Below are 19874 nucleotides of genomic sequence, written 5' to 3'. Positions count from 1 at the left end.
GCGGGGCCCTCCTGCCACGCTTGGCGTCTCGGGCCAGCTGGGCAATTTGGACCGGCACTCCCCCAAGCCGCGGCGGCCGGAGAACCCCCCTCCACGCGCGGTTTCCCGGGCCGACTGCGAGATTCAGATTGGCAAGTTAAAGAAGCCACAGCATCTTTTACTGGTGGGCCCCACAGACAGACGAGCGCCACGAGCGCCACCTACTGGGCAGGAAAAGAAAAACAGAGCCCAGAGATTTCACAGAAAAACCTTTCAACCAGCCGGGTCCCACACCCAGGGAAATCTGATCAAATGCCCAGACACCAGCAGAAAATAATGGATGACGCTCGGAAAATTGAAGATATGGCCCAGTCAAAGGAACAAACCAGTAGTTCAAATGAGATACAGGAGCTGAGACAACTAATGCTGAATATACGAACAGAAATGGAAAACCTCTTCAAAAACCAAATCAATAAATTGAGGGAGGACATGAAGAAGACATGGGCTGGACAAAAAGAAGAAATAGAAAATCTGAAAAAACAAATCACAGAACTTATGGGAGTGAAGGACAAAGAAGAAAAAATGGAAAAAACAATGGATACCTACAATGGTAGATCTAAAGAGACAGAAGCTACAATTAGTGAACTGGAGGATGGAACATCTGAATTCCAAAAAGAAACAAAAACTATAGGGAAAAGAATGGAAAAACTTGAGCAGGGGATCAGGGAACTGAATGACAATATGAAGCGCACAAATATACGTGTTGTGGGTGTCCCAGAAGGAAAAGAGAAGGGAAAAGGAGGAGAAAAACTAATGGAAGAAATTATCACTGAAAATTTCCCAACTCTTATGAAAGACCTAAATTTGCAGATCCAAGAAGTGCAGTGCACCCCAAAGAGAATAGACCCAAATAGGCGTTCTCCAAGACACTTACTAGTTAGAATGTCAGAGGTCAAAGAGAAAGAGAGGATCTTGAAAGCAGCAAGAGAAAAACAATCTATCACATACAAGGGAAACCCAATAAGACTATGTGTAGATTTCTCAGCAGAAACCATGGAAGCTAGAAGACAGTGGGATGATATATTTAAATTACTAAAAGAGAAAAACTGCCAACCAAGACTTCTATATCCAGCAAAATTGTCCTTCAAAAATGAAGGAGAAATTAAAACATTTATAGACAAAAAGTCACTGAGAGAATTTGTGACCAAGAGACCAGCTCTGCAAGAAATACTAAAGGGAGCACTAGAGTCAGATACGAAAAGACAGAAGAGAGAGGTATGGAGTAAAGTGTAGAAAGAAGGAAAATCAGATATGATATATATAATACAAAAGCCAAAATGGTAGAGGAAAATATTATCCAAACAGTAATACCACTAAAAGTTAATGGACTGAATTTCCCAATCAAAAGACATAGAATGGCAGAATGGATTACGACCCAGCAATACCACTGCTAGGTATCTACTCAAAGGATTTAAGGGCAAAGACACAGATGGACATTTGCACACCAGTGTTTATAGCAGCGTTATCTACAATTGCAACGAGATGGAAACAGCCAAAATGTCCATCAACAGACGAGTGGCTAAACAAACTGTGGTGTATACCTACGATGGAATATTATGCAGCTTTAAGACAGACTAAACTTATGAAGCATGTAATAACATGGATGGACCTAGAGAACATTATGCTGAGTGAGTCTAGCCAAAAACTAAAGGACAAATACTGTATGGTCCCACTGATGTGAACCGACATTCGAGAATCAGCTTGGAATATATCATTGGTAACAGAGACCAGCAGAAGTTAGAAACAGGGTAAGATGATGGGTGGGTGGAGCTGAAGGGATACAGACTGTGCAACAGGACTAGATACAAAAACTCAAAAATGGACAGCACAATAATACCTAAGTGTAATGTAACTCTGTTGGAGCACTGAATGAAGCTGCACCTGAAATATGGTTTTTTGTTTGTTTGTTTGTTTGTATCTTTTGTTTTTGTTTTTTTCTTTCTCCTTTTTTATATATATATATATATTTTTATTAGTATTATTATTTTAATTCTCTTCTCTATATTAACATTCTATATCTTTTTCTGGTGTTTTGCTAGTTCTTTTCCTAAATCGATGCAAATGTACTAAGAAATGATGATCATACATCTATGTGATGATACTAAGAATTACTGAGTGCATGTGTAGAATGGAATGATTTCTAAATGTTGTGTTAATTTCTTTTCTTTTTTTTGATTAATAAAAAAAAAATTAAAAAAAAAAAAACATCACAAAAGGCTGTCTCTTCCCTGGTGGCCATGGATGGCACAGGTGCCAAGATGGACCTGTCGGGTATGTACCATCTAACCCGACACTTAATTTGGAATCAAAATTCTAAGTTGTGATTTTAATTGTGTATCTACTACTTGGAATCTTTCTGACTACACTCAAGTCATTTTTCCTTTGTAATATCACCTATTCATAGGTAAAATATAAACAGCACTACTCACTTTTGGGAATCAGTAAGAATCAAATTTTAATGATATTTAAGTAGACTTTACAGTTTATAGCACACTTTCTCAAGTCTTTCTTACTTGGTCCCTTGGGAAAACATTTGTAAAAATACTTGTAAACTGCAATCTTCATAGAGTTGTAAGTATTATGATTATTATTTTTTTCCCAGGAAAGCTTGCGAGGAAGGATTTTTCCTGTGGTCCAGATTGGCCCACACATGCAATGAACATGAACTTGAGCTGTGAAACTTTAACCACAGGATCTGCTCTTGTAAAGAAAATACCCTGAAGCCCTTGTTCCTAACCCTTGAGCAGGCCTGCATCAAGGCAACATGCAATCCCCAGCTGCTTGAATTGATTTAGGACCTGGCTCTTCCTTTACAGAAAGTTCACATTGACTACACGTGCTTTTTCAGAGAACACTGTGGACCCTAAAGTCATAACTCTGCGAACTTAATGAAATTTTATTCCTGGTCTGATTTCAATCTGAAATAGCATCTCTAAATTCTGAATTCCCACTACCTTTGTAGTTGACTAGGTCAGTAGTCCTTGGACCAGCAGCATCAGCATCACCCAGGAACTTGTTAGAAATGCAATTTCTTGAGCTCCATCCTTCGCCTACTGAATCAGTGATGTGTGTTTTAGCATGCTCTACAGATGAATCTGGTGATGCTAAAGTTTAAAAATCACTGTCACAGCCCTTCTATGTCATATTGACTGTACTATCTCTCTTTTTCAGATCTTACTCTTGAGAGAAGAGGCTTTGCCTTAATTCTTTCCATTACCTTCGCCCTAGTGCCTTTAGGCTTAATAACCATTGGTAGATGAAAACAATGGTGAGGTACATTTTGAAGAGTATGAATTGGGAGTCACTAGAGATCAATCCAAACCTGGATTTGCTACTTGACATTGGAATCAGCTAGTTCCAGACAGTCTGGCATCAGTGTGTGACCTTAAGGCATTTAAGACCATTTACTTCTAATTAGGCTTCTTGTCTTAGGGTTTCTTGGTTAGGGGAAGACCACCCCTCTAATCCACATGGACCCTGCAATCCTGTATGCTAGATTTTTTCAACTGCCTGAAGCTGTGTTTGTTGTGAAAAATTGTCCTTTTATTTTTATACTTGTCACCAAGTGGTCTCTCTCCCTCTTTTTGCCTAAATGGGCTGCTCCTTTTTTCCATTCTTCTATGGAAACTGCTCAGTCTCTCCTTGCTCTCTGGCCACCTTCACAACATTCCACGCTTGAGTATTTACAACTGCTTTGAAGCTCATCCCATCCTCTGGCAGTTATTTCCTAGCCTACTTAAAGCCATCTGCTGTAAGCATTCCCCCAACAAGCGACCACCTCCCTTCAAATCTTGACCTTTCCGTAGGAGCTTTCAGTGTCCCTGACCAACCACCTGACTTCCCGTATCCCAGTCTTCATCAATACTGCTTTTGGGTTCATTCTTTGGATCTTGTCAACAGCTGTAAATGCTTCACTAAGAAATCTCTCTTCATCACACCACCATCTGAACTATCGTCTCCCTCCCTCTTTGACTCACTTGACCCTTTCTCCCATTATACCAACGCTTCAAAGTCATAGACACTTCCAGCATTCTGACACGTACTTCCTTTTTTGTCCAATCACAGCCCCACTCCCTGCTCTTGACTTCATTTCTTTTTCAAACCAGCCTAAACACACATTTACCAGCACCTTTAATTTACCCCACCCCTCTCCTCAGACCAGTGTTTTTAACCCACTTTCTCTGCTTCCTTACCCAGATGACTGAAGACTGCCCAGTTTGTTGCCCCAACCGATTCTTGGAACTTCCAACTGCAGCTGGAACACTATGGTCAATTGCTTTCCTGAGTTATTATTCCGCTCCACCCTCTTCTAAACTGGCACCCCTCTCTGCAGTCCCTGCCCCTCACCCTTCAGTGACGCTTTGTTTCTGAGTTCAGTGAGAACAATGAGGCCAACATTTCTGGGAGATCTCCCTCAATTGACTACACTCTCCTTCCCCTACTTAGAACCTTCCTGAATATATCCCCATGATTAACCCATTCCTTTCTGTTCAAGGCCATAAAATCGATCATGTCTTCAACTCCATTTTCAGTGAAACCTTTTTTTTTCTTTTACTCCTTTTCTTTTCCGCATTTTCAATTTAATAATCTCTATGTGTCCTCCTTTCCAGTCAATAAATATTCTTAAGTCTTTCTTATTAAAAAGAGAAAAAGATAAAAAGAAGGAAATATTTTTTCTTTGCCAGTAAACCCTAAACACTCAGGAAAGAACAATGGTTTGGCTGTGGTTTTTATAATTTCAATGTACTCAGAGCAAACATTCGAAATTTCTACAAAGGTATATAAAATGTACTACTATATATGAGGCTAAATTCCTAGAAGTATAACAGCTGAATTAAAAGACATTTACGCTTTTTATTTTTAAAGATAAGTTCATGTTACTCTTGAGAGTGCAACAGTTTATGCTCCCTCAGTGAGCATAGCAGGATGCTTTTTCCCCACACTTTGTGAATGATCTGTATTATCACATTTTCATCTTTACCTGTTTGAAAACTTCTAAAAACATCTTATTTAAATATTTTTTCTCTAGAGAATCTTTTCAAATACTTGAAAGCTAGTTGTAGTTTTTTTTTTTCTTTCATCTGCTTACGTTGATTGGGGTTGTTCATTTTTTGCTCATTGATTTCCTTTGAAAACGTTATTCTCATCTCTTGCTTTTCTTTTGACTTTTTTTAAACATACAGACATCTAAAACTTGGTCAAACTAATCAATCTTAATTTATGATTTCTCACTTTTATTTATTTTGGAAGTCCCAGAACATAACACAGTCCTTAAACAAAGTGCTCAGTAATTTCTTGCTGGATGATTTTGAAGGAAAATACATTATAAAAAAAGTTTATGGTCATATACAAGAAGTAGTGGAGCAACAAGAGCTTAAATGTTTTCAGATATGTCAGTGGCACAATCTAAATTTGTAAACAAAGCCTAGGCCTATTGATTTGGGGATGAGATGAGTAGAAATGTTGTGCAAAACAGAACAAACCGGGGCCAAGGAGTTTGCAGGGTTTTTTTTGCATGGCCAGGCATCAGGACTCGAACCCGGGTCCGGCAATGCAGGTGAGAACTCTGCCTTCTGAGCCACCATGACCCACCCTGCTGGAAGTAGGTTTTTATTCATCCATGGCCATAGGGCTCAGCCGAGTAGCCTTTGAAAGTCTGAGCCCAGAACAAAAGGTTAACATCAGTTTTTATAGACAGGGTGATATGTTAAAGACAAGGTAAACGATTGGCTGCCTTAAATTGTGAAGGGCGCAAAGCTGCGTTTACAGAAGCAGATGAGCGGTTTAGGGGAGGGGTTTCTTTCCAGGAATTTGTCGTATCTTGCCTATATGCAGTTTTACCCATCCTCAGGGCAAGCATCCTGGTTAAGCGTAGTTCTGACTGCCCAGACGAATTTGGGGAATTTTTAAAGAGGAGGTAGTTGAAATGTGCAAGGTGGGGTGAGGGGCCCGCCTGCTGCAAGAGACCTGCTTGGTACAGTAGGGTCTATTTTATTACTGATTATGCTCTCTAAGGTTCACAGTTAACCTTTCTATTAAATTGCCTCCCTCTTTCAGAGGAATTTTTTTGGATAGAATCTGAAATAATTATTTTTCTCTTTATATAAAACTCAAAAATGGACATCATAAAAAAATTAGCCAATACAAAATGTCCCATCTAATTGGCATATCTCCATAAATCCAATTATGATGTTGGCTTAATTATTTATGTTTATGTTTATCCTATTATAAGAGTCTACTATTTATAAGGGTTCTTCTTAAATCAGATTTTTAAACAATCAAATTGTCGTTTGGCATACAAGAAGATCATTATGTAATTCCTCTTCCTTTGTCTAGTGATGTAATCCCTTTGGCTAACAGATTCTCTAATAATAAACCTTTATTACATCCCTGGGATAAAGTCTAGCTGATCATAAAAGATTAAAAATGTATTGAAGTATTGACTCCATTTTACTATAGTTTTCAGCTCAGGGATTAGTTTTTTGTTTATGAAGATTTTTCCGTTTCCAACTATACTCCCTCATAGAAAAATAGCTTTTCAATTTTTTTAAGTATATATTATTTAAATTGATGTTTGTGATTTAAAAATGCAGACAGTACAGAAACATATGAAATGATCATTAAAAGTGTTTCCACCAAACCCCCCCTAATTTTATCCTCCACTATGCGAAACAGCTCTGAAGTTGCTTATGAATCTTTCTGGAAATTGTTATGCACACAAAACCATATTAGACTATATTGTATATGTAAATACATTCTTAGACAAATGCCATCATTGAATCTAAATATATTGTTAATTTTTAATGAACAGATTTTGAAGATCTTTCTACATTTCCAAAAATAGAACAAGATGTGCATAATATTTCATTATTTAATGTACCATAACTTGATTGTTCAGATATTTAGTATTATAAATAAAGCTGTGGCACACAGCTGTGTACACACATCGGTATATATCATATAAGCTTAATCTTTATCACTGGAATTGCTAATTTTTACATTGTGAGGGATATCCCCAAATTGCTCTTCAAAGAAGTTGTCCAATTTGCACTAATAAGTGATTTGTTCTGGTGATGAGAAGCAAACCTATATTTCACATTGTTGGGCCATAGTGTAATTTAAAGTTGGGAAACTTCAAATCCAGCCTTCTTCAAGCTCTGGCTGGCTGGTGCTTGGAAGGGCTGCCCTTAAATCCTTCTTTGCTTTTCTCCCTATCAGTTCTCCATCTTTTCTCTCTGGGGTCTTAATGGAAAAATTAGACCCTTTATTTCTACTTGTCTGTGAAAGAACTCTACCTCTGAGAGCTCTTAATTTCAAAATTCTCTTCCACAGCCTCAACCAAATTTTAAGCTCTTTAGCTTTTAGAGAGAAAAAGATTTCCAGAAAACATTAAGGAAGAATTGGTAGCAAAAATTCTCATTTGGTCCCCATGCAGTTGTTGTGCTTTTAATAAAATCTTAGGAAGTGCCCCCAAGTTACCCTGAATTGCAGCCTCTTTTCTTGCTCCCCTGAGGACAATGCCACCAGGCCATTTCTGCCCTGCTAACTTCTGCCTGGTTGATTATCTCTGTTAACAATTAGCATGTTTCTGTTCTCTTCCCACCAGTGTGCACTCCCACTCAGCTGCATTGACTTGCTTTTTGACTATCTTCTCTTTCATCCTAGCCCTTCCCGGAGACTTCCTTTTGTGAACGAGGCACAGCTGGTCTCTTCCCCTCCTGCATCATCCAGGCCATGTGTCCAGCTATACCGCTATGGATACAACAGCTATGACCAGTGCATTTTTAAAGCAAGTGGAGCTTCTATCCATTTTTAACCTTAAATTCCTGATTTTTCCCATTTTAGTCCTGTGGTGCCTCATTTCAGCTGTTGAGTTTTGCTTGTGTGCTTATGTCAGCATGGCCAGGCTTCTGGGTCCCTCCATAAAGCACACTTATAACAGCTGCCCAAACTACTCTCCATATGTTACTATAAGGGGGCAGGCAGCATTAGATAAAAGTTAAGACCCTGGGCTCAGAGCCAGACATTCCTGCTTTAAATCCCAGCTCTTTTTCTCACTGACTTGTCATGTGATCCAACCCTCAGTTTCTTTGTCATCACAATGGAAATATTTATAGTGTCTCTATATCATAGGCTCCTTGAAAGTATTATGTGGAAAAAAAAATGCATGTGAAGCGCTAAGTGGTGCCTGGAATATGATCAGCGCTCAGGAAGTTCTGGCAGTGGTTATTCCTGTTATTGCTGTGTTATTTCCACATGGCTTTTTGCCATCTCTTCCGAGCCACACAAAATGCATGTGAGGTAAATTGTATTAGAGATGGGAAGACAGACTCTGAGAGTTTAAATGACTGCCCATGTCATTAAATACTTTTTAAAGTATTAAGTCTTTTATCTCTACAGTCAGCTATAAGGATTTCGGTGTTCAGATGAACATTTACAAATGAAGTTTGGACTAGCTTAAGTATAAGCTAGTACTCCTCAAATAGAACTAAACCATTTTGAAAGCCCCATCTCACACCGAAATTGCCAAGAAGCAATTATAAGCCACCTGGGTAAATAACCGATGCATGTGGGCACAGAAATTGTCCTTCCATGCCCTCTTAGCTTCTCCTTCTCCTTGACGAGGTGTCCACATGACACTATTCAGCCATAAAAAGGAATGACGTTTTGATACATGCTGCAACATGGATAAACCTTGAAAACATTATACTGATCGAAATAAGCCAGACACAGAAGGACAGATAGCTTATGATTTCACTTATACCAATGATCTCCAATAAGAAAATTCATACAGACAGAGAGTAGATTGGGATTATCTGGGTCAGGGAGCAGATAGAAGGAGAGTTATTGCTTGGTGAGTGAGGAGTTTCTGTTTTGGAATGGTGAAAAAGTTTTGTAATAGATGGTGGTGATGGTAACATAACATTAAAAATATAATTATAATGAATATCGCTAAATTGTACACTTACAATTGTTAAGTGTACAATTTACCTGTCCTTTCTCCAGTCCAACATGGATCTTCCACTATCATTGCCCTCACGGGAGTTCTCCTTTGTGAATGTTTTCAAAATTATATTTCTGTCTTGCAGACAATTCACTCAAACACTGAACCAGAATAAAATCTCTGACTCTTATGACTTCAAACTGGATTAAGTTGGTCTATATTAATGAAGACTATTTGCATGGGACTTGCAAGGAACAGGACATCTCACTTCAAGAGTTGTGCATGTAAAGCTTAACTAGAACTTCCTTCCTTTCTGTTTTGATAATGATACCCCCTTCAGGGTTGTCTTCTCTCAAAAGCTCCTTGCAGAATGAGTGTCAGGAAATGCTTTGAGTCATAAAAGTGTATACATTGAGAACTTGTCCTGTGCAAGATGTTGTATTGGGAGTTCCATATCCAGCATTCCCTTTACCCCTGTATTAGCTTCAAAAATAGACATATACTTGCTTTTTGCAGGACAGGAAACCATAGTAGAGTAATTTGTGGGTGTTGTAAGAGGGGCAGGCGTATAAACTTTTTCTGAAACAGAGCTCTCAACATGGTTGAGCAGAGATGAGCTTAGGTCTTACTGTAAGGTTGTAAAAGATGCCACTAGTTTCACAGTCCGACTCAGAGGCAGGCTGCTGTCCCTTTCTCTCTACCCCCAGACTTAGAAGAGTCTCCTTTCTTTCTTAAGCCTTCTACACTCTTCCCTGGGCTTTTGGACAAACGTACTTCTATCCTTAATAAGGAGGTATTGCAGAATTTGAGAACTAGTTTGAGAACTAGTTGATATGGAAATAAAATGGAAACTATGAGATGGAAATGGATCTGGATCAAGGTTCCAGAATAATGCAGGATGACAGGATACCAAACTCACCCCCAAATCAAAGTGATAATGGGAAAAGGCCACTGATAAGCTTAAGTGGCAAGATTCTCTAAGAGGGTGCATATGAATTTCAAAGCTGTAGTCTAGACAAAGAAAGCCGGGAAACAAGGAGGGGGATGTTTGTTTGACTTGGAAGAATGCATTCAGACCACCTGGAGAGATTGGGACCCCTCCAAAGGCTTGGAACCGCCCCTGTGAGCTGCCTCTGATAACTTGAGTCTGCTGGTGGTGTAATGTTTCCCATATCCATGAGAGGGAGCCACCTGCTTCCCCTTTTCCAACAGCTTCACTAAATCCTGTAGGGACAGGAATAATCTTCAGACTTTGCCCTCTTCTTATAGCATGTGTCATAGAGAGACAGGAAAGAACATGGGTATTAGACTTTCAGAGAACCGGATTCTGACTATGGGACTTTCTTGCCACATGACCCTGAAACATTTGCTTGCATATTTTAAGATTATTTTCCTTTATAGCCAATGTGACAGTAGCTATAATGGGAGGAGTACAGGGTCCTTGGAGAGAACATAAAAGTGGCACCTAACCCAGAATTGGAGAATTTGGAGAAACTTTCCAAAGGAAGAAAAGACAAATTTAGAAGCTGGACACTTTTCTTATTCATTTATTCAGTTGCTCACCGTCTCTTTTTCAACAAATACTTATTGGACGGGCTTTCCAGTAGAAATGTAATGTGAGCCACATATGTCATTTTTAATTTTCTAAAACATTCTGTAATGCTAAAGTGATTATCATTCATGAAAATAAAAAGAAGCAGGTGAAATGAATTTAAATTGCATTGAATTCAAAATGTTCAAAATATCATTTTAACCTGCAATCAGTATAAAAATATTAATAAGATGTTTTACATTTTTGGTACCAAATCTTCAAAATCAAGAGGGTATTTTAAACTTACAACACATCTCAATTCAGAATTGACACATGGCTCCATCACCATTTGTGGCTAGTGACTACCGTGTTGGACAGTTGTGGTAGGTTTCAGGCACTATATGAGGTTCTAGAGATACAATGGTGCATACAACAGACAGAATCCCTGTCCTAAATTCAGCATATAATGTAGTCATGAGTATTGTTGATGAACTAAAAGGGTATGAGAAGGTAGGAAAGGATGTTCCTATGAGAGAATCAACATGTACAAACGTCTGAGGGTGAAAGAATATGATGAAATTTGGAGTAGAATAAAATCTCAGAGATGAAAATGGAAAGCAAAGCAGATAGTAAAGGAAGAGGTGACAGAGTCCTGGAAACCAGTTAATGTATGTCCTTGAGTCATATTTGAAAGTTTTGACTTGAGCTTTAAGCCAAAGCAAAACACTGAAAGTTTCAAGATGAGTGATTGAGGTTTTACATTTATGGAAGATGATCCTGACTGCACTGTGGAGGATGGATTGGAGTAGGTCAAGATTAAAAGCATGGAAATTGTTGCAGTTTCTGTGAACAGCAGTTTCATGGTTCCTCAAAAATGTTGAACATAGAATTGCCACATGACCCAGCAATCCTACCTCTGGCTATAGATTCCAAAGAATTGAAAGCAGGGATTCGAACAGAGATTTGTACACTGATATTCATAACAGTCTTGTTCACAGTAGTCTAAAGTTGGAAATGACCCAATTATCCTTCAAAAAATGAACGGAAAAAATATGGTATATACATACAATGGAACACTATTCAGCCATAAAAAGGAATGACGTTTTGATACATGCTACAACATGGATAAACCTTGAAAACATTATACTGATCGAAATAAGCCAGACACAGAAGGACAGATAGCTTATGATTTCACTTATACCAATGATCTCCAATAAGAAAATTCATACAGACAGAGAGTAGATTGGGATTATCTGGGTCAGGGAGCAGATAGAAGGAGAGTTATTGCTTGGTGAGTGAGGAGTTTCTGTTTTGGAATGGTGAAAAAGTTTTGTCATGGATGGTGGTGATGGTAACATAACATTAAAAATATAATTATAATGAATATCGCTAAATTGTACACTTACAATTGTTAAAATGACAAACTTTTATGTTTAATACATATGTTACTTAAATTTAAAAAAGAGTAACAGTATGAATATCATTCAGGATGATGCCACAGTAAACTTGGGAAGAGATGATGTTGGCCTGGACCAGGGTTGATGAAAAGTGGGAGGATATAAAAGAGGATTAGAATGCACAGGACTTGGTCATTGAAAGGAGGTAGAAAGAGGGGGAGGAGTCATCCGTGATCCCCAGGTGTTCTAGTTTGTAAGCTGCCGGAATGCAATATACCAAAAATGAAACGGCTTTTAAAATAGGGGAATTTATTAAGTTGCAAGTTTTACAGTTCTAAGGCCATGAAAATGTTCAAATTAAGGCAAGGCTATAAAAATGTCCAAATTAAGGCACCCGGAAAGATACCTTGGTTCAAGAAGGCTCATGATGTTTGGGGTTTCTCTGTCAGCTGGAAACGCACATGGTGACATCTGCTAGCTTTCTCTCCTCATTTTATAAGGCTTCCCTGGGGGTGTTTTCCTACAGTTCCAAAGGTCTCTAGCTGTGTGGGCTCTGTTGATTCTGGTGGCTGTAAAGCTTTTTCCAAAATGGTTCCCAGTTAAAGGACTCCAGTAAACAACCCCACCTCGAATTAGTGGAGATACAGACACATCTTCATGGAAACTGTCTAATCACAAGTTACTGCTACAACTGAGTGGGTCATATCTCTATGGAATCAATAAAAAATATTCCACCCGGCAATACTGAATAAGGATTACAGGACTTGAATTTTCTGGGGTACATAATAGCTTCAAACTGGCACTCCAGATTTCTGGGTGGACCTATAAAGGTAGATGATGGAGTGATTCATTTTGAGAGGAAGTACTGGAAAAGGGTCAGGAGATGATGCTGGAGATGGGGGATGAGAGAGGATGAACCCAGTTGATACATAAGGGATTTGAATATGGATGCACATTCAGAAGGGTTAATGAAGAAAGTTTAATAAAGAGTCTTTTTACAAAGTTGTGAGCAGGTTAAAGGAAAATCAACAGTGGACGTTGAGGCACCCCAGCATCAGCAATAATAGAAAGCTATTACTTCTTCTCTAGGTCAGAAAAGGAAAGTGAAGGGATAGTTATCAAAAAGCCATCCAGTAAAACACGGGACCTTAGGTGGAGCACTGTGGACCTGATAAAACATAGCCAGGTAGGAAGAGGTCTAGGGGAGAAAAGAGCTCACCCTACTCCACTCCCCTCCTCTGAGCCCTGCCTGCAATTAACCTCTAAAATCCACAGGACTGGGAACTTAGGTTGATATGGTTCATCGAGTCAGTTTTCTGTGGCCCAGAGCAGGGTGTATGGAGAGTGTATTTGGAGGGGACAAATGAAAACCAAACAGCACAAAGTGTCTCTAAGACATCCAAGTGGAAATATATGGTAGGCTATTGCCTATATGAGTCTGGAGCTCAGAGGGATAGTATGGGCTAAAGCTATGAATATAGGAGCCAATAGCTTAAATGTGGAAATGCAATCCACAAAAATAGAGAAGACATCTCTTAGAGAGGAAGTAAAGTTAGAACAGAGCCCTGAAGACCCTCAGTATCCCAGGTAGAAACCTTTTCCTAATGGGCCTCCTTCGCCTTGGAAGCATCCAAAATGATATGGGAACATACAGTTTACTCATTCAGAGTAATGACTAGTGAGCTTGATAGAATCTTGTTCTGTTAATTTTTTTTAAAGGATCTTTCATGATATGAGTCAAACTGCTTGCAACTCATTGACTTCACAAAATTGGCAAGTCAGTGATTATTTTTAATACTTTTGGCTATATGGTGTTCAGGTTTCCCATCTTTATTATTGCTCTAAATGCCTAATCACCACTCCTGGGACCAACTTGCTGCCTGCTAATGATGTATGTTTGCTGAGTCAGTATTTACTTTCTTTTTTAAGATGCCATCATCTAGTTTCCCACTTCAGACTAGAAGATAAGCAGGTGGGGTATAGTTCTTCAGCTGCTGGAACTCCCTAAGAGAAATGAAGATGAAAAGCACAAATTTGGGGGGAACTAAAACATTATGGGAAATACATATTTTAAAGAAGGGAGGGAAAAAAATACACAGAAGGAAGGAGAGGCATGAACAACTCTAAAAGCCTGTCCCCATCTGACCAGGATGCTGGGAGCTCCTAGGAATGCATTAGAGGTGGGCCATCTGGATCAGAGAGATCAGAAATCAATATTGAAATCTGGGTTTAGTCACCTGTGGATGAAAAGATGACAATACCCATGGGAAGGTTTGAGCACCCAATTTAGGATTTTCAGCAGGGCTCTCATGACCTAGAAGAAACTGAACATTTTTGCTTGAGCAGATGGCTAGCTAGTTAAGTTTATTGGGATCAAGTGTTGGGGATTAGAAAAAGAAGCTGCCACCTGTTGCTCACCAGGTGCCTTTACACCAATCCATGAGAGACACACGGGGTATAAATTTCCTTTCATTCCTGTACTATTGAAGGCACGATCAAGCAGTATACGAGAAGCTTCTTCCTGTTAGCTAGTGGGAATAATCTGTTGCCCGTGTGCCACCAATTCTAGAACAGAGTTATTAGTGCTATATTAGAGGAAGTGGGTTACTATGGGAGCATGAAGGATAGCTACGGACTAAGCCTGGTACAATAAGGAGGATTCAGTTTACACAAAGGGAAAAGATGTCACAGATGAAAGGGACAGCATATGCAAAAACATAGTGCTATGTGTGGTACTGATGAGAAAAATCAGTTTTCATAATAAATGGAATGTCTTGTCTTTTATTTGAGACACTGAAATTTCAACAAAACACTAAATAGATCCTTAATGTAGCTCTTCAATCATTTAAGGTAATCAGAAGCTACAACCTTTTTCAAATATATGTAATCAGTATCCCTCACAACTACTTTTCTTGAAATTGCTAACACATGGCTACATATTAAGCGCTACAATAAGGAGAATGTATAGCGAACTACAGAAGCTCATAGGAGCAGCATGGGATCCAGCCTGAGGAGTCAGTGGAGGTTTTCCAAGGAAGTTACATCTAAGGTAAAATAAAAAAGGTAAGAGGTAGCCAGGGGGTGATGGGTAGTAAGAGAGAGCTTCCAATCAGAATGTAGTAGATATTTTCCATGACCTCAATTCTTTACCTCTCCCTCCGGATTCAGGTCTGTTGTCATGTATCCCTCCTCAATTCTCAGTTTAACCATGGGACTTGCTTTGGTATATTAACAGATATGATGCAAGCAGAGGCTAGAATAACGAATTTTGCATTTCTGCTTGCCCCTTCTTGCCCTCTGCCATCATCATGAGAACTTGCCTGGGCCAGGATGCTGGAGGATGACAGACACATGGAGCAGAGCCTAGTTGCTCCTCCAGTTGAAGACATCCTAGATCAACCAATAGCCAGCCAATCCTTAGGCACATAACTTAGTCTAGCCTAGAGCTGCAGAGCCCCCCAGCAATCAATCCCAGGTATATGGGGAAAAAAGTTTTTGTTGCACACTACTAAGGGCTTAAATTACTTGATAGATTATCATGTTAAATATCATATCTGATCATCCCAGAAATATCAAGTTGGATTCTAATTTTGTAGAAACAACAAAAGAGAATATCATGGATTGTTTATAAACCTTTACTCAGGGATACTAAGGTTGTATGGTTGTTTGTTATGTAGCATTATTGTGGCAATATATAACTGATAGAGAAGGCTGTGGGCCAGTAAATTATTAGGGTACTTAAATCATTGAATGGAATTCAAACAATAGCCATTCCCATTGGTTAGCTTAATATATTGTCTCTGGACTGCTGTGAAACAGTTTAGAAACAGTTCCTATTGCATGATCAATGCCAATAGAAGGACGATTAAAGGGCCTAGAGGAGAAATCTGATGTGGGTTCTATTGAACTTAGTTAAGGACACTGAAGCCTGCTAAACAGAGTCTTATAGTTTAAGAGCTGGAGGTAGTGATAGGAAGAATTCAATGGATTAATTATTTAGTATCCCTGAGTAAAGGTTTATAAACAATCCATGATATTCTCTTTTGTTGTTTCTACAAAATTAGAATCCAACTTGATATTTCTGGGATGATCAGATATGATATTTAACATGATAATCTATCAAGTAATTTAAGCCCATCAATAATCACCCAATTAACAACCTGCTTCTCTGTTGACACTTCAACCTAAAAGACCCAGTACGGTGGGTTCAGTCCAGTTCAGTCATTCTCAAATCTGATGTGCATCAGAATCATTTGAGTGAAAAGCTTGTTGAAATAATATTGCTGGACCCCACCCCTGAAATTTCTGAATGAAGAGATCTGGGGGGTAGGCCCTTATAATTTTCATTTCTGACAAATTCCTTGGTGATGTTGATGATGCTCATGGTATACTACAATTCAATCATTGTTGTAGCAAACTGCACTAAAGTTTCCTGACAAAAAATGCACACTCCAAAAAAGCCAAGACTTTGCACATAAACTGTTCTCATCATCCAAAATGGCTCTTCCTACCTTTTTCACCATTTGTAAGCCTCCTCAGTCAAGAAGACTCATCTCAAATATCCCATGTTGGATGAAACTTTCTTGAATCTCTCTGAAGTCAGCTTCCTTGTTCTGCGGGTTGCATTGTTAATCGCATAACACAGTTGCATTCTAAACTATTCACCACAGACAATGATGTTCTAGAGGGTTGGGCATCATTCTAACCTTATCTGCATCATAAAATTGTATGTAAGGCCTGGCTTATAGTAGGCATTTAATAAATGGTTTGAATGAATAAACAGGTGGATAAATGGCTTCTATTATTATTGAAATTTATGAATGCATCAGAGGGCTATAAAAATAAAGAACTACCAATTAGACCTAAGAAATAGAATAAATACAAGCATATTTCTTCACTTTACCAGGCTCACCAAAAACAGAGGAGGACAACAGCTACCAGTTAAGTAAACAAGCTGTTACACTGAAAACTGAACAGTCTTCTAACTTGTGCCTATGTGTTGGCCATATAAATGTAGGTTCATATATCCATTCAGCAAGCATTTATTCAGTGCCAACTGCATACCTGGCATTGTGTCAAGTAGTGGATATATTACTTATTATTAATTATGGCCCTGATCTTCGAAGTTCTTAGGAAATTTTAGCAAATAATATTAAGACAATATATTTTCACACATCTAGAAAATTAGACATGCTTTTTCTTACATTTCAGAAATTAAAAGAGAATTAAGTAAATGACACTAGAATTAGAAAGAATGAGCAATTCATTAGGCAATAAGAATATTAACTAGAAATTGGGAGCCTCTCTCCTATTTTAGTATGCACTTGAGCTTAATTGGCTAAGTTTTGAATATGGGGTGATGAGTTGAGTTGTTAATACAAATCACACACCTTTTATATACTTAATAAAATCCAAGAGTCTGGAATGCATTTGTGTTGCAGACAATTTATCTGCAAAAGTCAGTGAGTTGAGTAATAGAAAGGGATAATAAGAAATCAGTGGCTGAGAAACCTATAAAGTAAATTAACACGTGCCTTACTTTATTAATTTATAACAACAATATAATGGATAAATCAATGAGGAGTGCTTTGAGAGAAATACATAGAAGACTTTCTCCTTTTTGCAATTCGTTGGAATCATTTCCTCTGCAGAGGAAATGTCAGCCAGAGGTAAAGAAATGCCCTGTTCTTGGCACAGAGGAGAAGGATGTAGCATCACAGAATCTGTGAGTGCTCTGCCCACATTCCTTGTTCCTTATGACTTCAGAGAGCTCCTGCTGACTTCCAAATGGTAGTATCTGCATCTCTTCCTTGAGAACTTTTTTTCAAAGCATCCGCTCCAGGAAGCAGGCAATGCTTAGAAAATACTCACTCCCTGCTCTTCAGCATCTCTCAACCAATGGCTAACAAGGAATTGTTGTATAAATACTCCAGCCCCCTAATTCCTTGGGTGGTGTGATTTCTTGGCATTTATTTTACACAGTTTCCCAGTTTTCTCTTAAGATTAAGCTTCATTCAACCACAATGGAAATTGCCTTCTCTTCCTTGTCTTTCTTCTCCACTTTCTTAGTAATGTTTCTTGCACCTCCCAAATAAATACTTGTACTTGAATCCTTTGCTTAGGGTCCAGCTTCTGGAAAAACCCAAACTAAAACTGGCTCAAATTATGTTGTGCCTGTTTTTCTTTGCTGTTCCCAAGAGGGGGCCTGATTTTTCAGGCTCAGTAGTCCTGGCACGGATGACCTGTTTACAGAATCCCATCAACTGCACCCTATCCCCTGTCCCCCAGGTTTGAGAGTTTTGAAGAGCTGGTTTTGGTAAGAATTTGCTTACAAAGGAGCATGCTGGACAGATGGGTGTCTCTTAACGCAGCTTAGCTGAACTCTTCATTCTTGTCCCCTCACCCCCATCAGTTGAGTACTGTAGCTGTCTCATCAACACACACGTGTGGGAGACAGATTAGTGCTAATTAGAATGAGCTTTGTTCATTTTCTATTGCCAGTCTTCATTTCAGAGAGTAAACATTTGTCTCCGTAACATTAAAAGCGAGCATTTTTTCTTCTTTTACTCCTTGCATTTCCAGACTTAATTAGCAGTTTGCTCGGGCTTCATAATGCCTTTTGGAGATGCTCTGTCACTGTTGCATTTAGGAAGAGAATGTCCCCCTATAGGATTTGTATGTGTGTGTACATGGAGGGAGGTTGTGCAATGTGACTTTTTCTCTCAACCATCATCTCCTCTCTTGACTTCTGCGAATAGTCTCTGCTCTCATCTCCTGCTTGCTCTTGGGAAGCAGGAGGATCCCTTCTCCACTGAGCAGCCAGAATGGTCGGTTAAAATGTAAATTGGTTCACAGTGTTTCTCTTGAAACCCCCCAGTGGTAACCCAGCAGGGAAGGAAGTTAAAGATAAGGAGTGGCAAGGGATGGACTAGTGCTAAAAGTCCTCAGTCATCCTTAGCACCTCATGATGTGACAAGCGTGATAAATATTTGTTGATTTGCTTTTGCTTCAAGTTCAGGAAATGATGAGCTATGGGGGGTGAAAGTAATATAATGGCGATAGTGTGGGTCCAGGTTGCCCAAGATTGGAATATTTGTCATTTCACCATTCTGGGTCTCATTTTCCCTTTGGGCCACAATGAAGTGTTACTCTCAACATTTTTGTGCTGTCTTTTAGTGCGCATAAGTACATATTTTATGGGCATTTACCCATAAGTGGAATGGCTGGACCACGGGATATGCATATATCCAGCTTTAGTAGATACTAGAAAATAGTTTTGAAAAGTGGTTGGTGTTCATGAGAATTCTATTTGCTCCACACCTTCATCAAAATTTGGTATTGTCAGTCCTTTTTCATTTTAACTTCTCTGATGGCTGAATAATGGTACCAAATTGCAATTTAATTTATGTTTCTCTGATTGATAACACACAGAATTGTGCCCCCTCTCCAGGTTTATTGGCATTTTGGATATTTCCTTTCTCAAAAGTGTATGTTCAAGTGTTTTCATTTTTTTAAGTTGAAGTGGCTGTCTTTTTCTTACTAATTTAAAGGAATATTCTCCATATGAGACCTTTGTTGATTATGTATTTGAAAATGTCTTCTGCAACTCCGTGTCTTAGCTTTTCATTCTCTTAAAGTTGTATTTTGGGAAATAGAAAGTATTAGTTTAATTTAGCCCACTATATTAATCTTTCCCTTTATGATTGTGCTTTTTATGTCCTTTTAAATAAATATTTGCCTATTTAACATTATGAAGATATTCCTATGTGCTATCATCTGGAAGTTTGTTTCATATTCATATTTAGTTTTATGATTCATCTGATATTGATTTCTAGATATAATATGGAATAATATGGAATAGGGATTGAGATTCATTTTTGTCACCCATATGGATATCTAATTAACTAAGTACTAATGATAAAAAGACCCTCTTTTCACAATACACTGTAGTGACACATTTGTC

At 38.6% G+C, this 19874-nt stretch overlaps 1 long non-coding RNA gene across 4 annotated transcripts in view; it reads right to left on the bottom strand.

Annotated features, from left to right (window-relative positions):
- The window catches only part of LOC143657487 (uncharacterized), an 80481-nt gene extending 63920 nt beyond the window's left edge, over positions 1-16561 (bottom strand). For all 4 annotated transcript variants that reach the window (XR_013162867.1, XR_013162864.1, XR_013162865.1 and 1 more), the window contains exon 1: positions 16423-16561. This is a non-coding gene — a long non-coding RNA (uncharacterized LOC143657487). The remainder of the gene's footprint in view (positions 1-16422) is intronic.
- Positions 16562-19874: the final 3313 nt, after the last annotated feature.

This window comes from Tamandua tetradactyla, chromosome 15 (assembly GCF_023851605.1).
Source record: "Tamandua tetradactyla isolate mTamTet1 chromosome 15, mTamTet1.pri, whole genome shotgun sequence".
Classification (NCBI taxonomy): Eukaryota; Metazoa; Chordata; class Mammalia; order Pilosa; family Myrmecophagidae; genus Tamandua; species Tamandua tetradactyla.
This window is presented reverse-complemented; position numbering and strand designations above follow the sequence as displayed.